Source organism: Capricornis sumatraensis, chromosome 2 (assembly GCF_032405125.1).
Source record: "Capricornis sumatraensis isolate serow.1 chromosome 2, serow.2, whole genome shotgun sequence".
Classification (NCBI taxonomy): domain Eukaryota; kingdom Metazoa; phylum Chordata; class Mammalia; order Artiodactyla; family Bovidae; genus Capricornis; species Capricornis sumatraensis.
The window spans coordinates 84,342,704-84,363,980 of NC_091070.1; positions in this window are offsets into that span (position 1 = coordinate 84,342,704).

Here is a 21,277-nt window from a genome sequence, read left to right on the forward strand (position 1 = left end):
ATGCTGGGCTGGATCAAGCACAAGCTGGAATCAAGACTGCCGGGAGAAATGTCCATAACCTCAGATACACAGATGACACCTGCCTTATGGCAGAAAGCAAAGAAGAACTAAAGAGCTTCTTGATGAAAGTGGAAAAGGAGAGTGAAAAAGCTGGCTTAAAGCTCAACAGTCAAAAAGTACTTTCATGGCATACAGTCCCATCACTCATGGCAAAAAATGGGGAAACAATGGGAACAGTGACAAACTGTATTTTCTTGGGCTCCAAAATCACTGCAGATGGTGACTCTAGCCATGAAATTAAAAGACACTTGCTCCTTGGAAGAAAAGCTATGACCAACCCAGACAGCATATTAAAAAGCAGAGATGTTACTTTGCTAACAAACGTCCATCTAGTCAAAGCTATGGTTTTTCCAGTAGTTGTGAATGGATGTGAGGGTTGGACTATAAAGAAAGCTGAGCACCGAAGAACTGACACTTATGAACTGTGGTGTTGGAGAAGACTCTTGAGAGTCCCTTGGACTGCATGGAGATCAAACCAGTCAATCCTAAAAGAAGTCAGCCCTGAATATTCGTTGGAAGGCCTGATGCTGAAGCTGAAGCTCCAATACTTTGACCACCTGATGTGAAGAACTGACACCTTAGAAAAGACCCTGATGCTGGGAAAGACTGAAGGCGGGAGAAGGGGACGACAGAGGATGATGTGGTTGGACGGCATCACCAACTCGATGGACATGAGTTTGAGTAAGCTCCGGGTGTTGGTGATAGACAGGGAAGTCTGACGTGCTGCAGTCCATGACATCTCAAAGTGCTGGACACAACTGAGCAACTGAACTGAACTGAATCGTCATTCTGATAGGTATGTACCATTGTGGTTTTATTTTTGATTTGCATTTTCCTAATGATTAGGGATACTGAGTAGCTTTTCATAATTTTATTAGCCATTTGTATGTCTTCTTTGTAGAAATACCTGTTAAAAGTCCTTTACCCATTTTGATCAAGTTGTTTTGTTTTGCTATTGCTGAGTTGAAGGAATTCTTTATATATTCTGGATATCAATCCTTTTAAATATATGATTTGCAAACACTTTCTCCAATTCTGTGGTTCTCTTTGCACACTGTCGATAGTATCCTTTGATGAGCAAAAAATTTGAATTTTGATGAAGTCACCTTATCTCTATCTCTTATTGCCTGCGCTTTTGACAATGTCTTGAAGCTTTTAAAATTTTTTTCTAAGAGTTTTATAGTTTTAGATTTTACATTTAGGTCTTTAATCTGTCTTAATTTCATTTTTGTAGATGGTGGAAGGCAAAGGTCAACTTAATTCTTTCACACATGGATATCCAGTTTTTCCAGTATCATCTGTGGAAAGACTGTGCTTTCCCCATCAAAGGTTCTTGGCACCCTTATCAAAAATCATTCACCATATATGCGAGAGTCTATTTTTGGGCTTTCTATCCTATTCCATTTGTCTATTTGTGGTACACTGGCACACCATACTTGGTAGTAAGTTTTGAAATCATGAGGTATGAGACCTCCAACTGTGTTTAAGATTGTTTTGGCTGTATGCGATCCCTTGAGATTCCATGTAAATTTTAGGATGGATTTCTCTATTTCTGAAAAAAAAAATCACTGAGATTTTTATGGGATTTGCATTGAATCTATACATCATTTTGGATAGTACCGACATATCAAAAATATTAAGTCTGCCAATCCATGAACATGGGATGTTTTTCTAATTAGTTATGCCTATTTTAAGTTCTTTCAGGTTTTGTAGTTCAGAATGCAAATCTTTTGCCTCTTGGTTAAGTTAGCTGCAGATGGTGATTGCAGCCATGAAATTAAAAGACGCTTACCTCTTGGAAGGAAAGTTATGATCAACCTAGATAGCATAGTGAAAAGCAGAGACATTACTTTGCCAACAAAGGTCCATCTAATCAAGGTGATGGTTTTCCCAGTAGTCATGTATGGATGTGAGAGCTGGACTGTGAAGAAAGCTGAACACCGAAGAATTGATGCATTTGAACTGTGGTGTTGGAGAAGACTCTTGAGAGTCCCTTGGACTGCAAGGAGATCCAACCAGTCCATCCTAAAGGAGATTAGTCCTGTGTGTTCATTGGAAGGACTGATGTTGAAACTGAAACTCCAATACTTTGGCCACATCATGCGAAGAGTTGACTCATTGGAAAAGACCCTAATGCTGGGAAGGATTGGAGACAGAAGGAGAAGGGGGCAACAGAGGATGAGATGGCTGGATGGCATCACCAACTCAATGGACATGGGTTTGGGTAGACTCCAGGAGTTGGTGATGGACAGGGAGGCCTGGCATGCTGCAATTCATGGTGTCGCAAAGAGTCAGACACGACTGAGAGACTGAATTGAACTGAACTAAGTTATTCCTAAGTAATTTTTATACTTTCACTGTCAGTTTTTATGCTATTTTAAAGAAATGATTTTCTTGATTTTCTTTTCAGATTTTTCATTGTTAATGGATAGAAATGCAACTGATTTTTGCATGTTAATTTTTTATCCTGTAACTTTGCTGAATTGGTTTTTCCCTCTTTGTTTCTCATGCAGGGTGGTGGGTATATGGTTTTGCATGTCTGGAATATTTTATTAAAAAACAAATACCCTGAGCCCCAAATATGCTCCTGCTAATGTAACTTTCTTCCAACTACAATTGGAGGAGGGGTCAATCTTTGAGTTCTTATTGGCCCCATAGAGAGCCTATCACTTTTCTGAACCCTGGAAGATACCAACTTTGCAAAACATAAAGAATGCTTCTTGAGGCTGAGCAACACCACCAGGGAACTGTCTAAAGAGGCAGACGGGCCTCCTGACCAGAGTGAGATCTCTGAGTGGGAAGATGGACTCCATCACTGATGGCTGTGGAGCCCTGACAAATCCCTTCCTGGGTCTTAGTTTCCTCCTCTGCCAAATAAGCAGTTAAGACTCAATGGTCTTTAGGGCCTTTTAACTGTAAGGGAAGTTAGAGGTTAGGCAAATGGAGAGAGTATGGGTGGAGTCACCAGGCTCTGGTGGCAGTGAGGTTCCTGTCCACAACACTACTCTGCAGGGTCCTCACTCACTGAAGGAAAATGCCCCACAATTTTCAGCAACTTGTCACTCCATTCAATCTTTGTGGTTTTAAAACAACAATAAATTATTTGTACTATAATTATTATTATAAGAACCCCTTGCTCTGCAGTTTGTAAAGCACTTTCATATCTAATACTCATTTTACAAATGAGGAAACCAAATCCCAGAAAGGTGGTGTTCCCTGCCCTAGCTGGACTGGTAAACAGCATATCTGGCCTGGATTAAAATGAATCCTAGCTCAGCTGTCCAAAAGGCAGTGTCAGTTCAGTCACTCAGTCATGTCTGACTCTTTGCAACCCCGTGGACTACAGCACACCAGGATTTCCTGTCCATCACCATCACCTGGATGCTCATTGCTCAAACTCATGTCCATCAAGTTGGTGATGCCATCCAACCACATCATCCTCTGTCGTCCCCTTCTCCCGCCTTCAGTCTTTCCCAGCATCAGGGTCTTTTCTAAGGTGCCAGTTCTTCACATCAGGTGGTCAAAGTATTGGAGCTTCAGCTTCAGCATCAAGCCTTCCAACGAATATTCAGGACTGACTTTTTTGGGGATTGACTGGTTTTATCCCCATGCAGTCCAAGGGACTCTCAAGAGTCTTCTCCAACACCACAGTTCATAAGTGTCAGTTCTTCGGTGCTCAGCTTTCTTTATACTCCAACCCTCACATCCATTCACGACTACTAGAAAAACCATAGCTTTGACTAGATGGACGTTTGTTAGCAAAGTAACATCTCTGCTTTTTAATATGCTGTCTGGGTTGGTCATAGCTTTTCTTCCAAGGAGCAAGTGTCTTAATTTCATGGCTAGAGTCACCATCTGCAGTGATTTTGGAGCCCAAGAAAATAAAGTCCCTTACTGTTTCCATTGTTTCCCCATCTATTTGCCATGAAGTGATGGGACTGGATGCCATGATCGTACCTTTTGACTGTTGAGTTTCAAGCCAACTTTTTCACTCTCTTCTTCCACTCTCATCAAGAAGCTCTTTAGTTCTTCTTTGCTTTCTGCCATAAGGCAGGTGTCATCTGTGTATCTGAGGTTATGGACATTTCTCCCGGCAGTCTTGATTCCAGCTTGTGCTTCATCCAGCCCGGCATTTCACATGAGGTACTCTGCATATAAGTTAAATAAGCAGGATGACAATATACAGCCTTGAGGTACTCCTTTCCCAACTTGGAACCAGTCTGTTGTTCCATGTCCAATTCTAACTGTTGCTTCTTGACCTGCATACAGATTTCTCAGGAGGCAGGTAAGGTGGTCTGGTATTCCCATCTCTTTCAGAATTTTCCAGTTTGTTGTGATCCACACAGTCAAAGGCTTTGGCATAGTCAATAAAGAGAAGTAGATGCTTTTCTGGAACTTTCTGCTTTTTTGTGGATCCAACGGATATTGGCAATTTGATCTCTGGTTTCTCTGCCTTTTCTAAATCCAGCTTGAATATCTGGAAGTTCACGGTTCACGTGCTATTGAAGCCTGAATGGAGGTTTTAGAGCATTACTTTGCTAGCAGGTGAGATGAGTGCAATTGTGTGGAAGTTTGAACATTCCTTGGCATTGCCTTTCTTTGGGATTGGAATGAAAACTGACCTTTTCCAGTCCTGTGTCCACTGAGTTTTCCAAATTTGTTGCCATACTGAGTGTAGCACTTTCATCTTTCAGGATTTGAAATAGCTCAACTGAAATTCCATCACCTCCACTAGCTTTGTTTGTAGTGATGCTTCCTAAGGCCCATTTGACTTTGCCCTCCAGGATGTCTGAATCTAGGTGAGTGATGACACCATCGTGGTTATCTGGGTCATTAAGATCTTTTTTGAATAGTTCTTTTGTGTACCCTTGTCACCTCCTCTTAATATCTTCTGCTTCTATTGGGTCCATACAATTTCTGTCCTTTATTGTTCCCTTGGTATCTCTAATTTTCTTGAAGAGATCTCTAGTCTTTCCCATTCTATAGTTTTCCTCTATTTCTTTGCAGTGATCACTGAGGAAGTCTTTCTTAGTTCTCCTTGTCATTTTTTGGACTTTCTGCGATCAGATTGGTATATCTTTCCTTTTCTCCTTTGCCATCAGCCTCTCTTCTTTTCTCAGCTATTTGTAAGGCCTCTTCAGACAATCATTTTGCCTTTTTGCATATCTTTTCCTTGGGGATGGTCTTGATCCCTGCCTTCTGTACAATGTCACGAACCTCCGTCCATAGCTCTTCAGTCACTCTGTCTACCAAATCTAATCCCTTGAATCTGTTTGTCACTTCCACTGTATAATCATAAGGGATTTGATTTAGGTCATACCTGAATGGCCTAATGGTTTTCCTCCTTTCTTCAATTTAAGTCTGAATTTTGCAATAAGGAGTTCATGATCTGAGCCACAGTCAGCTCCTGGTCTTGTTTTTGCTGACTGTTTAAAGCTTCTCCATCTTTGGCTGCCAAAAATATAATCAATCTGATTTCTGTATCAACCATCTGGTGATGTCCATGTATATGTCCATGTATAGGAAGAGGATGTTTGCTGTGAACATGCGTTCTCTTGGCAAAACTCTATTATCCTTTGCCCCGCTTCATTTTGTACTCCAAGGCCAAATTTGCCTGTTACTCCAGGTATCTCTTGACTTCCTACTTTCTCATTCCAGTCCCCTATGATGAAAAGGGCATCTTTTTGGGGTGTTAGTTGTGGAATGTCTTGTAGGTCTTCATAGAACCGTTCAACTTCAGCCCCTTCGGCATTACTGGTTGGGGCATAGACTTGGATTACTGTGATACTGAATGGTTTGCCTTGGAAACAAACAGAGATCATTCTGTCATTTTTGAGATTGCACCCAAGTACTGCATTTTGGACTGTGGTTGACTATGAGGGCTACTCCATTTCTTCTAAGGGATTGTTACCCACAGTAGTAGATATAATTGTCATCTGAGTTAAATTCACCCATTCCAGTCCATTTTCATTCACTGATTTCTAAAATGCTGATATTCACTGTTTCCATCTCCTGTTTGACCACTTTCAATTTACCTTAATTCATGGACCTAACATTGCAGGTTCCTATGCAGTATTGTTCTTTATAGCATCGAACTTTATTTCCATCACCAGTCACATTCACAGCTGGGTGTTGTTTTTGCTTTGGCTCCGTCTCTTCATTCTTTCTGGAGCTATTTCTCCACTGATCTCCAGCAGCATATTGGCCACCTACCGACCTGGGGAGTTCCTCTTTCAGTGTCCTATCTTTCTGCCTTTTCATACTGTTCATGGGGTTCTCAAGGCAAGAACACTGAAGTGGTTTGCCATCCCCTTCTGCAGTGGACCACGTTTTGTTGGAACTCTCCAGCGTTATCCACCCGTCATCCACCCGTCTTTTGTGGTCCTACACGGCATGGCTCATAGTTTCATTGAGTTAGACAAGGCTATTATCCATGTGATCAGTTTGATTAGTTTTCTGTAATTGTGGTTTTCATTCTGTTTGTGTGGCCATGCCTGAATAATAGGTTGTTACGGGCAAGGGGAACTAGAAAGAATGAAGGAGGAAAGGAAAAAATTAAGAAACTCAAATCATCTATTGATTTAATACAGTTAATTTTCCATAGCATCTAAAAGAAATGGTAAATCAAGAGGTAGATTCAGAATGTAATGAAATAATACACATATATGCATGGTAGTCCTGATCCAGTTTTAAAAGGAAAGACCAGGCCTCCCCTCCCCTCCCAGTCCAGCCCTGAGGCTGCTCCTCCTCTCTGTGCCAGAGCACTCAGCTGGTAAGGAATGGCAGGCCCCCTCCTTACATGGCATCTCTTCATTTGGCTGATCAGTTTCCCCAGGGCACACCCAAATTCCATCACTTCCCTTCCACTTACAATGCTAGAGTAGGAAGACAACAGGTAAGGAATGTAGATAGGTAGACACATGTCTACAAGATAAGAGAACAGTGGAAACAGGGAGATCCCGTGAGAGAGACAGGGAGACAAAGAAACAGAAAGAGATTATTATTGACAGAATGTCTGACAAGTGTGCCAAGCTCGTTCAGTGGGGGAAAGAGTAGTCTCTTCAGCAAAAGGTGCCAGGACAACTGGATATTCATATGCAAACGGATGGAGTTAGACCCTTACCTCACCATACTTATTGCTGTTGTTTAGTTGCTAAATTGTGTCACACTCTGTGCAATCCCATGTAGTCCGCCAGGCTCCTCTGTCCATGGGATTTCCCAGGCAAGAATACTGGAGTGGGTTACCATTTCCTTTTCCAGGGGTTCTTCCCCACCCAGGGATCAAACCCACATCTCCTGCATTAGCAGGAGGATTCTTTACTGCTGAACCACCAGGGGCTTTCTGTCTCACTCTATATTCAGAAATTAACTCAGATGCATGGACAACTTCAATACCAGAGTCAAAACTTTATAAAAAAAACAATTAGAAGAAAACATAGGGCCAAATCTTTATGGAATTGGATTTGGCAACGAATTTTTAGACTTCACACTAAAAGCATGAATAGCAAAGTGAAAGATTGGTAAATTGGACTCACAAAATTTAAAAATTTTGTCCATAAAGGCATTATCAAAATGTGAAGAGACAACCCATAGAATGGGAGAAAGTATTTGTAAATCATATGCTTGATAAATATCCAGAACGTATAAAGAACACTTTGACACAAGGACAGCAAGATAAGCAACCCAGTTAATAAAAGAGCAAAAGGGGCTTACCCAGCAGTCCCGTGGCTAGGACTCCATGCTCCCAATTCTGGAGGCCTGGGTTCTATCCCTCCTCAGGGAACTAGATCCACAGGCCAAAACTAAGATCCTGCGTGTGCAACTAAGACCTGGCACAGCCAAATAAATCGAAAGAAATAATTTTAAAATATGAGAACCATTACAAAATAAAAGGGCAAGATATTAGAATAGGCATTTCTCCAAAAAGATATAGAAATGGCCAACAAGCACATGAAAAGATTTTTACCATCATTCATTGGTCATTCAGAAAATGCAAATCAAAACCTCAATGAAATACCAAGTCAAACCCACTACTAAAAAGTTTTTAAATGAGTATTTTTTAGTTAGTTAGGATGTGGAAAAATAGAAACCCTCACAACATTGCTTACACAGCGGGCTAGGGTTACAGACTGGTCCAGCTACTGTGGAAAACAGAATGGTATTTCCTTATAAAGTTAAACATGGAATTAATATGTGGCCTAGCAATCCCACTCTTATGTACCCAAGAAAAATGAAAACATATGTCCACATATAACTTGTACATGAATGCTCACAGCAGCATTATTCATAATAACCAAAAAGTGGAAATGACCAGAGTATGCATCAATAGATGACTTCAAATTGTGGTACATCCATACAGTGGAATATTATTCAGCTATAAAGAGGAATACAGTAACTGACACATGCTAAAATTTGGATGAACCTCAAAAACATGAGTGAAAGAAGCCAGACACAAAAGTTCACAAGTTATATGATTCCTTTTATAGAAAATATCCAGAATAGGCAAACCCGTAGAGACAGAAAGTGTATTAGTGATCAACAGGAGATAGGAGAAGGAAGGAGCAGGGCGTGATTACTTAATGGGCCTGGGGTGTTCTACTGAGGCTGGGGGGGAGGGGGGTGAAAATTTTTGAAACTAGAGAGAGCTGGGTTTACACACCATTGTGAAGGTGGGAAGGCAATAAATGCCACTAAATTGCACACGTTAAAACGTTTAAATGTAAGTTGTATGAATTTCACCACAGTTTTTCTAAGTGATGTAGAGATAGCCGGGCTAAGACAGAAGCAGGGATCTGGAGACAGGGATGGAGAGAGAAGAGCTGGGGAAACCAGGACAAGCTGCGACCTGTTACAAGAAATTTATTAGTACCATTCTGTCAGCGGGTTGCCAGCTAAATTTAATATAGATCTATATACAAAGAAAATGCCTCTTTCTACATAATGAATATTTAATCATGCATGGGTCAGGCAATTCCACAGAAGTAATTAAAAGCAGTCTTTTGTTTATTGCTCAGAAATGATAGTGACCCGCTGACCGGAGCTGCAGACACAGCGACATGTTGAAAACGTTACCTACTGACATATGTTATTAAAGAGGCATTAAGGGTCACTTTCTTCCCCTCCCCTTAAAAGCTAATCTTTCCTAAGCCTCCTGTCTGCTTACATGCAGAGAACAGCTCCAAGCGGGGGCCACCTCCCAGATGAGGCTGGAGAGTGAGGCTGGCCCCCCTCCATCTACAACGTTCCCTCCACAACCATAAATTGAAACAGATGAGATGGTTATTGAGAAGACCATCGAGAGGAAATAGATGTGGAGTCTCTATGGAAAGTTCTCCCCACTGTCCTGCCATATCCAGCCAGTTGCAAAAACCTGTCAATCTGACTAATCCTACTCCACTGAGACTTTCTCACAGTGTCTCCTCTTTGCCCTTGAAGTCTTGTTCCTCCCTGTTCCAGTCTACTGCTGACTCTTCCTGGATGTCAGTCAAGGCACTACTTCACTCCGGCACCTCCCATGGCTCCCCATTGTCCATACTCCTCCTCGCCCCATGTCTGACCATGGCTCCAGCTGACCATTCTGCATCAGGGTTCTGGGTTACCAACAGCAGAAAGTGACTGTGTCTGATTTAAGGCAGAAAGAACTTGTTCTGAGGACACTGGGGCACTCATAGAATCGATGGGAAACTGGGAGGTCAGCCAGTAAAGGGCAGAAATAAACTCACCTGGACCAGGGGGTGGTCCAACCAGGATGCCACTGCTGAAACCACCCCGACACCACCCCTGCTGCCATCATCCAACATCCCTGCAGCCCCCATAAACCACCCCTCAGCATCTCCATCTCCTCATGTCAACCTTCACACTCCCAGTCCTAGGTGGGAGTGTCCAACCAACAGAGCCTGGTCTCCTTCTGCAGCCTCATCACCACCATCCAGGGAGAAGGGAGCTGGTCCTCTTTGCTCCCACAGAGAGAGGCAAAGCCCTCACTTTCCAGATATACTGCCTGTCCCACAGCTAAACCAACATTTCCTTCCTACGCCCCATCCTGTCAGTGCTCTCCCATCATCCCAACTCTGCTCTTGTCTTCTCTCCCCATGGGATGCCTCAGCATCACCTCCTCACAACCAGTTGGATCATTCTCCCAATGACATGATCAAACATCACCTCCTCTAGGAAGCCTTCCCTGAATGCCTCCACCATCCCCAATCCAGCTGTGATGCCATCTGGGTCTCTCTGGTGACACCAAAGTCTCTCCACTGTGTTTTATAGCTTGTCACACTCCTGGGTGACCCTCCCCTATGAGACTATGTGTCCCCAGAAGGCAGGACTCATGACTTCTCTTAGCCCCAGAGCTCAGCACAGAGCCAGCCTGGTATGTGCTCAAATTCCTGGATGGGCTAAAACAAGGTCTGGCCCAGGACTCCTGTTGCATTCCTGGTCTGCAACAAATGGTTTGGATGTCCTTTATTTTCCAAGTGTGTTTTGGAAACTATATACTGTAAGGGCCCATGAGGATGGGGATAACATCTTTTCCTTAGATATCCCCTCAATTGATAGCACAGGGCTGGGTAGCACACAGTAGGTGCTTAATAAACACATGGTTCACTCTTCCCCTTTCTTGCCCCTATTGTGTTTTTTTGAGTTTTCTGAAGTGCATCACCATTGAGTTGATACTGAATCAAGTCAAACCTAGAAGAGCTTAATAGCAATCACAACCTTGCAGATTTTTTTTTTTTTTTGCACATACCTTCTTCTAGCTCATGACAGAGAATGCCAGCTGTCAGTCAAAATCCCTTTCCCCTCCTCCAGAGTATTAGCAGTATGGCCCAGCATATCATGACCTGGTTTTGACCACATTTCCCAGGCTCCTCTACACTTAGGTGTGACCATGTGTCCAAGTTCTTGACAATGGAACATGAGAAAAAGCTCTTGGAGCCTAGTGCTCTCACAGCCTGCCTTAAGGATTGCCCAAAGCTCTCTTAGTGAGAATTCCTATTAAAAGCCTGAGTCAAAATAGGAAGTCATATGACATTCAGCAAGTCGCTTTGCCTCTCTGGGCCTCTGTTTCTCCGTCAGACTCCCTTCCAGCTCTCACACTGGATGAGTCTAAACTGAATCTGTAAGTTCCCTCCTCACCTTTCCCCTTTTCAACTGCCCCTACTCGCTGCCAGGCAGGTGGGCTAATATCGTTTTTGGGAAACAGCTGTCCCTGCATTCCCTTCTAAATCATCAAGTCCCAGCTCTCTCTGACTTTTAAAGACCTGCATGCCTCCCCTCATACTGTCTGAATTATAGTTCAGTTCTTTTGATTTCCTGGATAAATGTAGTTTTCTCATTTAGTCTGATGCAGACCTCCTCTCCCTAGAATAGAAAACCCCAGAAAGCCATCCCAGGTGAGCTCCCTCTCCATCACCTGTAGCCATGGCCAGTACCACCAAGCCCCACTGACCTACCTTTGGGCTAAGGGGAGGCCACTGTGGGAACAAGGAGGAGATATTCTTATGTCCAGCATGAAGATGTGGCCCATATATAGCAATGCAGCCATACCAGTTAAAATATTGAGATGCTTCCCAGATGGTGCTAGTGGTGAAGAACCCACCTGCAATGCAGGAGACGTAAGAGATACAGGTTTGATCCCTGGGTCAGGAAGATCCCTTGGAGGAGGGCACGGCAACCCACTCCAGTATCCTTGCCTGGAAAATTCCATGGACAGAGGAGCCTGGTGGGCTACCGTCCATAGAGTCACAAAGAGTCAGACACAACTAAAGTGACTTAGCACACATGCTAGGTTTGCCATAGCTTTTGGGCTTCCCTGTAAAGAATTTGCCAGCAATGCAGGAAACTCAAGTTCAATCCCTGGGTCAGGAAGATCCCTTGGAGAAGGAAATGGCAACCCACTCCAGTATCCTTGCCTGGGAAATCCCATGGACAGAATAGCCCGGTGGGCTGTAGTCCATGGGGTTGCAAAGAGTCATACATAGCTGAATGACTAACACTTTCACTTTCCATGAATAACCACTGCCCCCAGGCTGCAATGAGTCCAAGGCATCACCAACTCAGTGCACATGAGTTTGAGCAAGCCCCAGGACATGGTGGAGGACAGGGAAGCCTGGTAGCATGCTGCAGTCCATGGGGTCACAAAGAGTTGGACATGGCTGAGCAACTGAACAACAGCAGGCCTGCTCTGAATACCGCTAGGCTAGCCACCCCACCATCGCCCATCCTTACCTGGTAAAGGACATCGGCACAGGGCAACAACAGTGTCCATATTATTGTTCTGGATTTTCTGATGCTTGTGGTATTTGTCAACTTTTTCAGTTTTTTGTTTTATTATAATTTACTCTCTTATTCTAAATAAACATTCACTCTTGTATTCTTTTTATGAAATGGTCAGCCAGGTGTGGCCACAAGATGAGACAGAGAAGAGGCTCAGGAAAACATTTATTGTTCTCCTGTGTCCCAGGGATAGGAGGTAGGGTTCACCATGCAGGGCCACATGGGGAAGCACCAGGGTCAGAAGACAGGAATGAGAAAGTAATCACACCACTGCCTTTATTGAGGTTTCCATGAGAAAGGCGAGGCAGGGAAGGGTGAACGGCTCAGGATTGGCAAGTTTAAGTACTTCTAGCAGGTTTGGGCCATAGGTCTGTCCCTACCTACCTGAATGATTAAGGCAGAGAAATATCGCCTCTGGGATACAAGGGCCAGGCAGAGAAGGTCTGACTCTGCGTCGGTGAGTTCACATATTAAAGGTCTGCTCTCTAAGAATTGGCTAGCCCCCAGGAATGGCAGTCTGTCCTCAGCCAGTAAGGTTTTGGAAGATGTCAAAACATCATAAAATATAATAAATAAACTATAGATGGATATAGGTATAGGTAGAACTTTATGCCTGTTTTTGTATTCATAACTGTGTACTCTTTTTCTTGGAGAGAGCCCCTATGGGGAGAGGAGGATTCAGAGTTTGGGATTAGCAGATACAAACTATTATATATTGGGTGGATAAACAACAAGGTGCTGCTGTACAGCACAGGGAACTATATTCAATATCCTGTGATAAACCACAATGGGAAGGAATATGCAAAAGAGTGTATATGCGTAACTGAATCACTTTGCTGCGCAGTGGAAATTAACACATTATAAACCAATGGACGACAATAAAACTTTGAAAAAAAAAAGACAGCCCTCAAGCAGCATGGGCCTCAGTCCCTACAAAATCCTGGCTACCCACCCACACCTTGGTCATCATTGGCCGCAGGGTGTAGATAACGGAGAGATACATACACCTAGGGGCAAAACATCCTCCCCCATCCCCTCCATCCGTTTCGTGAGCTCCACCTGTTATGGGTCATAGATTAATCTATGTCCCCCCAAAATATATGTTGAAGCTATAATCCCCTATACCTCAGAATGGGCTTCCCTGGTGACTCAGATGGTAAAGAATCTGTCTGCAACACAGGAGACCTGGGTTCAATCCCTGGGTCAGGAAAATTCCCTGGAGAAGGGAATGGCTACCACTCCAGTGTTCCTGCCTGGAGAATCTCATGGACAGAGGAGCCTGACGGGCTACAGTTCATGGGATCACAAAGAGTCGGACACGACTGAGTGAGTAACACTTTCACACCTCAGAATGGGACCTTATTTGGAAATAGGGTTGTTACACGGGCCGCTGGTAGAGATGAAGTCATGCTGGAGTCAGGTGACCCTATTCCATAATCCAATACGATTGGTGTCCTTATAAGAAGAGGAAGGGAAACACAGGCCCAAGAGGGAAAGATAGCCAAGCGATGAGGGAGGCAGAGGTTGAAGGGCTGTAGCTGCAGGTCAAGGATCGCCTGCATCACCAGACCCTAAAACAGATTAGGGACGGAATCTGGGACAGATTCCGCCTAGCTCTTCAAAGAAGTGGGGTCCTGCCGACACGCTGACCATGAGAGAATCCGTTTGTTGTTGTAAGCGCTCTTGTTTGTGACGCCTTGTTACAGCAGCCTAGAAAGCCAATACGCTCCAACGGGAAGCCCCTTCCTACAGATGACAGACAGAACTAGGGCAGTGGGTTTGAGGAAGTAGCAAGGGGCTGGACAAGCCCTTTAGGCCCTCAGCTCAGAGCACTGTGTGGGAAGAATCAGCAGAAGGGTTTGGCTGCAACAAGAGAGTGAACCCTGAAAATGGCCTACTGTGCTCCAGGAAGCACCCAGTCCTTCCTCCGGACCAGGCTCCGAGGGGTGCTGGGCCAAGTCCAAGGTCAAGTTGCTCCCATTGGCAGCTGGAGCTACCTTTGTACCCAAGGTTTGAGTGATCTCTGCTTCCTAGGTGGCACAGTGGTAAAGAACCCATCTGCCACTGCAGGAGATACAAGAGACCCAGGTTCAATCCCCAGGTTTGGAAGATACCCTGGAGAAGGGAAATGGCAACCCACTCAAGTATTCTTGCCTGGAGAATTCCATGGACAGGGGAGCCTCATGGGCTACAGTTCATGGGGTCACAAAGAGTCAGACATGACTGAGCATGCACACAACATGTCACTAAGTGCCAGGAAGCACAGCGACCCAGGCAGCTGGAGCCCAGGGAGAAATCCGCATGCTGCTCATTCAGGGCCCACAGTCAGGGAACCAGTGGGTGGAGCGGCCGGGCCATTGAGTCAGAACTAACCGGGGGCACCACATGGCCGACCTTTCTGCTCACAGCTCTCCCAGCAGCCCCGCTGTACATAATTGAGGTCTGTGAACAAAGCAAGATGCCAGCTACATGAGCTGGAAAGGGACTTTAATGTGTGATACCAGAGTGTTCGGGGTAGAGAAGGGGGTCACACTCATGACCAGTGGGACCTGCCCTCAGCCCAGTTGTCCTCAAGATAAAAATTAAAGAGATCAATTTAATTATCTCAAAGGTCCTTTCTGCTTCAGTTTTCTCAACTATGGTACACCACGCCCTGCCAGGGGCCTTGCAATTTCATGCTCCCTCCTAGCTTCCCAGCCTTCATCCATGTGTTGCAGATTTCATGTCCTTAAGCGCATCATTACAACCTGCCAGGCCCCCATCCCAGCCCAGGTTCTGCTCTGCTGCAGAAATTCTGCAACAGCTCAAAAGCCATTAAACCAATCAAGTCATGAAAGTGGGGTACAGGCAACCTCTCGATAAGGTTTTGCAATTAAAAAGGAGGCAGACTGGGGAACTTTCATGGCGGTCCAGTGGTTAAGACTCCATGCTCCCAATGCAGGGCACGGGTTCGATCCCTGTTCCAGAAACTATGATACTGCATGCTGAATAGCATGCCAAAACAAAAAAAAGTCAGGCTGCTTGAGATCAGGGGCCATGGCTGCTTGTATTCACCACTGAATCCCGAGCGCCAGCCACAGAAATGACAAGCTGCAGATGTTCAATAAACATTTGTTGAATAAATGAATGGGAATCTCAGTCACTGCAACAGAATATGCCAAACTGGTATGGGGAGGAGCAGAGGCCTTCCTAGGACCCTTCAACTCAAACTGTTAAACACAGGGTCTGCTGTCTCCCCCAAAGTTGGAGATTAGTATTGAGCCCGTTAATGTGCCAACCTCCCTCTCTCATCTCCCAAGGGGCTGAAAAGTTGCTGCCCCAACGCCTGACATCAACCCAAAAAAGTGGTGAGGCTTGCGTGGCTGCACGCATTGCTTATTTTCTCAACCATCTGGGGCTAAATACAAAGCAATGAAAATGAAAAGAGGTGGGAAAGGAGTCTTGTTGAAAGGAAAAATCAAAGAGGAACCAGCCATCAGCTTATGTTTAGCAATAAGCAGGATAATCACATAGGAAATTAAAAGCGAGTCTCCTTGAAGGAGGAGGAGGAGGAGGGGAAAAAAAAACAACAACAACAACTATAATTGGTTCCCTCTGTTCTGAAGTCACAGCACCTGCCCTCCATCTGCGCCCAGAGGAGAAGTGGCCAGAGGTCAGGGGTTGGATCTGCCAAAACTCTTTCAGGCAGTCTTGAAATGCAAACACATACACATGCTGTCCACGTATAATTTAAAGTGCACAGAGCTGGACTTCCCTGGTGGTCCTGTGGCAGAGTCCACCTGCCAGTGCTGGGGGCCACGGGTTCAGTCTCTGGTCTGGGAAGATCCCACGTACTATGGAGCAACCAAGCCCCGTGTGCCTCAACAGCTAGTCCCTGTGCCCCGACTCCTGAAGCCACGTGCTCTAGAGCCTGGCTCCACAGCAGGAGAAGCCCGGGCGCTGCCGCAAAGAGTCGCTCCCACTGGCCGAAAGCAGAGAAAGCTGGTGACTAGCAACAAAGACCCAGCACGACCAAAACACCGAAACTTTTTAATTAAAAATTTTTTTGAAAAATGCACTAAGCTTCAGTACTTAGAGGCCAACACTAGGACCCATCCTCCCATCCTTTATTTTTTAACTAACCCTTCAATCACCTGGAAGGAGAATTTACAGGGTGAGGTATGAGGACCCTCTGATAGGCAGTTATGGGCTGTGAAGTATGGCACAAATGATGTTACTGACAATTAGATGTCAAAGTTCAAGAATGACTTATTTAATTGCATAAATTGGAGAAGATTCGGAGTTAAAACTATAGCAACATCACTTTTTAAAATTTAAGTATAGTTGATTTACAACATTGTGTTAGTTTCAGGTATATAGCAAAGTGAATCAGTTACATATAATTTTTTCAGATGATTTTTCCACCATAGGTTATTACGAGATATTGGATATAGTTCCCTGTGTTACACAGTAAATCCTGTTGCTATTTATGTAAGTAGTTTATATCTGTTAATTCCATACTCAGGTTATCCCTCCCCCACGCCTTCCCCCTTTGGTAACCATAACTTTGTTTTCTATATCTGCAAGTCTGTTTCTTAATTGCCCATACGCCCTTCTGCTTTCTCACAGGACAGGCAGGGGTGGAGTCGACAGTTAGGATGCCAAGAATGCTATTTACTGACAGGGGTGAGCAGTCCCCCTTGATGGTCTCAGCCATGGGTTTGTAGCGGGCAAAAGATGTATAGTCTCTAGTCCAGAATGTGGACCCCAGGAGGCAGGCAGAGTTGAAAACACATCTGAGAGAGGGGAACAGGCCCATCAGCAATCAGTTGTAAGTAAGGACCTGGGGCCAGCTGCTGGTGGAATCAACTGATCAAAAAGTGAGCGAGGGAAGGTCAGAGGGAGACGGAGGGAGGGAGGGAGATAGGGTCCCTTTTGGCTACAGGCCTTTGTGAAGCTGTCCTGCCCTGTGTTGCGACCCTCCTTGCTTAAGCCAGTTTAGCAGAATCCTGTGACGTGCAAACAAAGGTGCCTCAGCCAAGGCCCATTCCTCCGCTCACCAGCTGCAGAGGGGTGGATAAGAGGGCTCAGTGGATCTCCCAGGGCCACGAGAAGTTAGGAGAACACGTGGAGCCCCCTGGGCTGTGCAACTGAGCTCCTTGGAGTGGTCGGGGTTCTGGAGACAACCCCAGGGACCCACCCATTCTATCAGCTAAAGTTTCGTTTGAACACAAGTTCCCATGGCTGGACTTCTTTTAAAACCCACTGGGCTTCAAAACACTGTCAAGACACTGGCAGGAAGTCTGGATGGTTTCTAGCTGTTCCACGTCCTCTCTCACTCATTATACTTAAGCAGAGGGAACCTCCAGCTGCCTATGCTTTTAAGCTGATCGGTCAGGGAAAGGCTTGAGCTGAGGTTTGAAGGAGGGGTAACCACGTCATCGGAGAAGGCACCCCACTCCAGTACTCTTGCCTGGAAATCCCATGGATGGAGGAGCCTGGTAGGCTGCAGTCCATGGGATCGCGAAGAGTCGGATATGACTGAGCGACTTCACCTTCACTTTTCACTTTCATGCATTGGAGGAGGAAATGGCAACCCACTCCAGTGTTCTTGCCTGGAGAATCCCAAGGACAGAGGAGCCTCATGGACTGCCGTCTATGGGGTCGCACAGAGTCAGACACGACTGAAGCGACTTAGCAGCAGCAGCAGCAGCAGCAGCCGCAGCAGCCACGTCATGCATGGCCGGTGATGATGCCAGTGCCGCGTCTCTGTGGAAGGTGGCCCTGATAGGCCCTTGCCCACAGGCAGAGGAGGCCACTGGGATCCTTCGCAAGTGGGACCCTCAGGAGCAGGAGAACCACATTATCAGCCTCAGACTCAGAGAGCAACCCAGAACAAACGCTCCTCACAGAGGAGAGCCCTGCCGTGGAGATCCATGCTGGGTGCCCCACGGACACTGTGGACAGGGCAGAATCTCGGGGCTTCTGTTGAGGAGGAACTTTCAAAGACCTGCTAAACGAGCGCCTGTCTCACAGGACTAGAGGTCAGAGGCCCATGGAGGGAAGTACTTGCCTAAGACCACACAGTGAGTAACTTGTCCCCTGCCCCTCCCTCGGGATACTTGTCTCCTAAAGAGCCAGCTGGGTCTTTCTCTAGGTCACTGAGCCAAGTGTCCAAAGACTCAATTTCCTTCTTCCAATGAGTTGCCGGTGAGATGTGGATGGAGGTGGCAGGGAGGTTTAAGATGGAGGGGACATATGTATACCTATGGCTGATTCATGTTGATGTACGGTAGAAGCCATCACAATATTGTAATTATCCTCCAATTAAAATTAAATTGAATTAAAAAAAAAACCCACAGAGGGTTGACGAGCACTGTCAGCCCCCTCCCCTCTAGCTTTGGGAATCTGTGATGTGAGGCCAGAGGCTGGTCCAGGCTTTGGCAGCTGGTCTGTCTCTACAGGACATCATGGGACAGTAGAAGGAATACTACGATTGGTGTCCCAAACTGTCTCTTACGTGACTCTTCTGTGTAACCCCAAAGGCATCATGTAACCTCTGGTTTCCAGTCACCTTGTTTGTATAGTGGCTTCTCAGGCCATGAGGATTAAGTAGGATGGAATCTGGGACCCGGCCAGCCACACCAGTGTCAAGGATGGGTGGTTACTCTCTCTCCCCCAGCAGAGCCTGCAGCTCACCTGCCTGATGAGGCATTCCTGGTACCATACCCATCTCTTACAGAATTCACCTAAAGCAAAAGCCTTCCCGCAGTGCCTGGCATGGGCCCTTTACATCAATATTCAAAACACCCCTATCTTGTTCTTATGGGATATGGGAACCTGGAACCATCTTAGCTGAGGCTTCTAAATATGGGATCCCATGCTGCCAGGGACCCAAAAAACATGGCCCTGGTACCTCCAGCCTATTATCAAGTTTTCAAAGTCTTACAGAAGATACTTCCCTAGGTAAACTCAAGGGCAATTTACTTTGCTTTGAGCTAGACTTCCCTGGTGGCTCAGATGGTAAAGCGTCTGTCTACAATACAGGAGACCTGGGTTCGATCCCTGGGTCGGGAAGATCCTCTGGAGAAGGAAACAGGCAACCCACTCCAGTACAGGGAAATTCCATGGATGGAAGAGCCTGGTAGGCTACAGTCCGTGGGGCCGCAAAGAATCGGACACAACTGAGCGACTTCACTTCATCCTTAGAATGTTTTTTCAGAGTGTAGTAATAACATCATTATCTCATGTTAGCCAGAAGCTCAGCTTGGTAATACAGATGTTTCTGATTAATGTAAATGTGCACATTAACTAACTGTTATATGATGCATGAGGTTTGTTTGGTAGGAAGACCTTTTTTCAAAAAATTTACAATCCCCAGCAATTCCACTTTCAGGTATTTCTACTAAGAAATAACTAAGAATACATGCAATGATTTATGAACAAGGCTATCTTTTGATATATGGTGTACAAATTTTTTTTTAATTCAACAGTTGGTTAAAATTTATGGTGCCTTCAAATGATGGGACGATATGCAGTCACTAAAAATCACCTTATAGAAGAATATTTAATAACCTTGATAATTATAATTTGAATATTGTTGAGCACAGGAGAAAAGCTTACAAAACAGTACATATGGTCTGATTTCAAATTTGTGCATTAAAATGAAAGATTACACAAACCAATGTTAAAAACAGTTATGAGATCAAAAGTGACTTTTATTGTACTTTTCAAGTTTTTTACAAAATATATGTAAGATTTTTATAATTTGGAAGGAAAGGCAGTAAATGTCCTTTTGAAAATCTCTGCAAAAATGAAGTCTTTAAAAGGGTCTTGAGAGCTGAGAGTTCAAGGAGACCCCAAGCAGGCAGTGGGAAGCCTGCTCCCCAACTGGTAACGTAACAACTGGTTTTCAAAGCTTTCATACCGCCATTTGTCAACATCACAAGCTGAAACACCAAGTGTTAGTGAGGATGTGGATCTGTGATATCCTTTACACATTGCAGTGGAGTGTAAATTGGTGCAACCACTTTGCAAAACCCTTGACTTTTATCTCCTAAAGCTGAACGCTCGCATACTTAACACTCGACAGGGAACGCATGTTTGTCAGTAGACGTTACAATAGCGATCACAGCAGCACCATTTATAGTAGCAGAACCCTGGAAAGACCCTTGTTCATCAACACACGAGTGAATAATCTGCGGTGTGTTCCCACAGTGTGCAGTGGTGTGAAATCAAGTTAACTGGTGTTTCAGTTTGAGAAAACGAAAAAGTTCTGGATTTGGATGGTGGTGATGGTTGTACTGCACTACGAATACACTTAAATGCCACTGAATTTTACATTTAAAATGGTTAAAATAGTAAGTTTTACATTATATGTATTACCATAATAAAAAACAAATTATTATACATAGCTAACTTAATCTTGATAGCCCACCAGGCTCCTCTGTCCAGGCAAGAATACTGGAGTGGGTTGCCATTTCCTCTTCCAGGGGATCTTCCTGACCCAGGGATCGAACCCACATGTCCCTCATTGCAGGCGGATTCTTTACCACTGACCCACGGAGGAATCCCCACCACAAAAAAGTTACCATATATAATTAATCATGATAATACCAAGTAAAAAGTTGAAATTGCCAAAAATGACATACAATATGATGGCCTCTTTGTGCTCAGTCGGTCAGTCGTGTCCGACTCTTTGCAACCCCATGGACTGTAGCCCACCAGGCTCCTCTGTCCATGGGGATTCTCCAGGCAAGAACACTGGGGTGGGTTGCCATGCCCTCCTCCAGGGGATCTTCCCAAACCAGAGATCAAACCCAGGTCTCCTGCATTGCCAGCGGATTCTTTACCAGCTGAGCCACCAGGGAAGTCCTTTATAACATTAAAACAACTAAAATTTAAAATGGGCTTTTTGAGAAAGCAAATAAAGTACAGTACAACAAAATAAGCAAAGCAAGAGAGT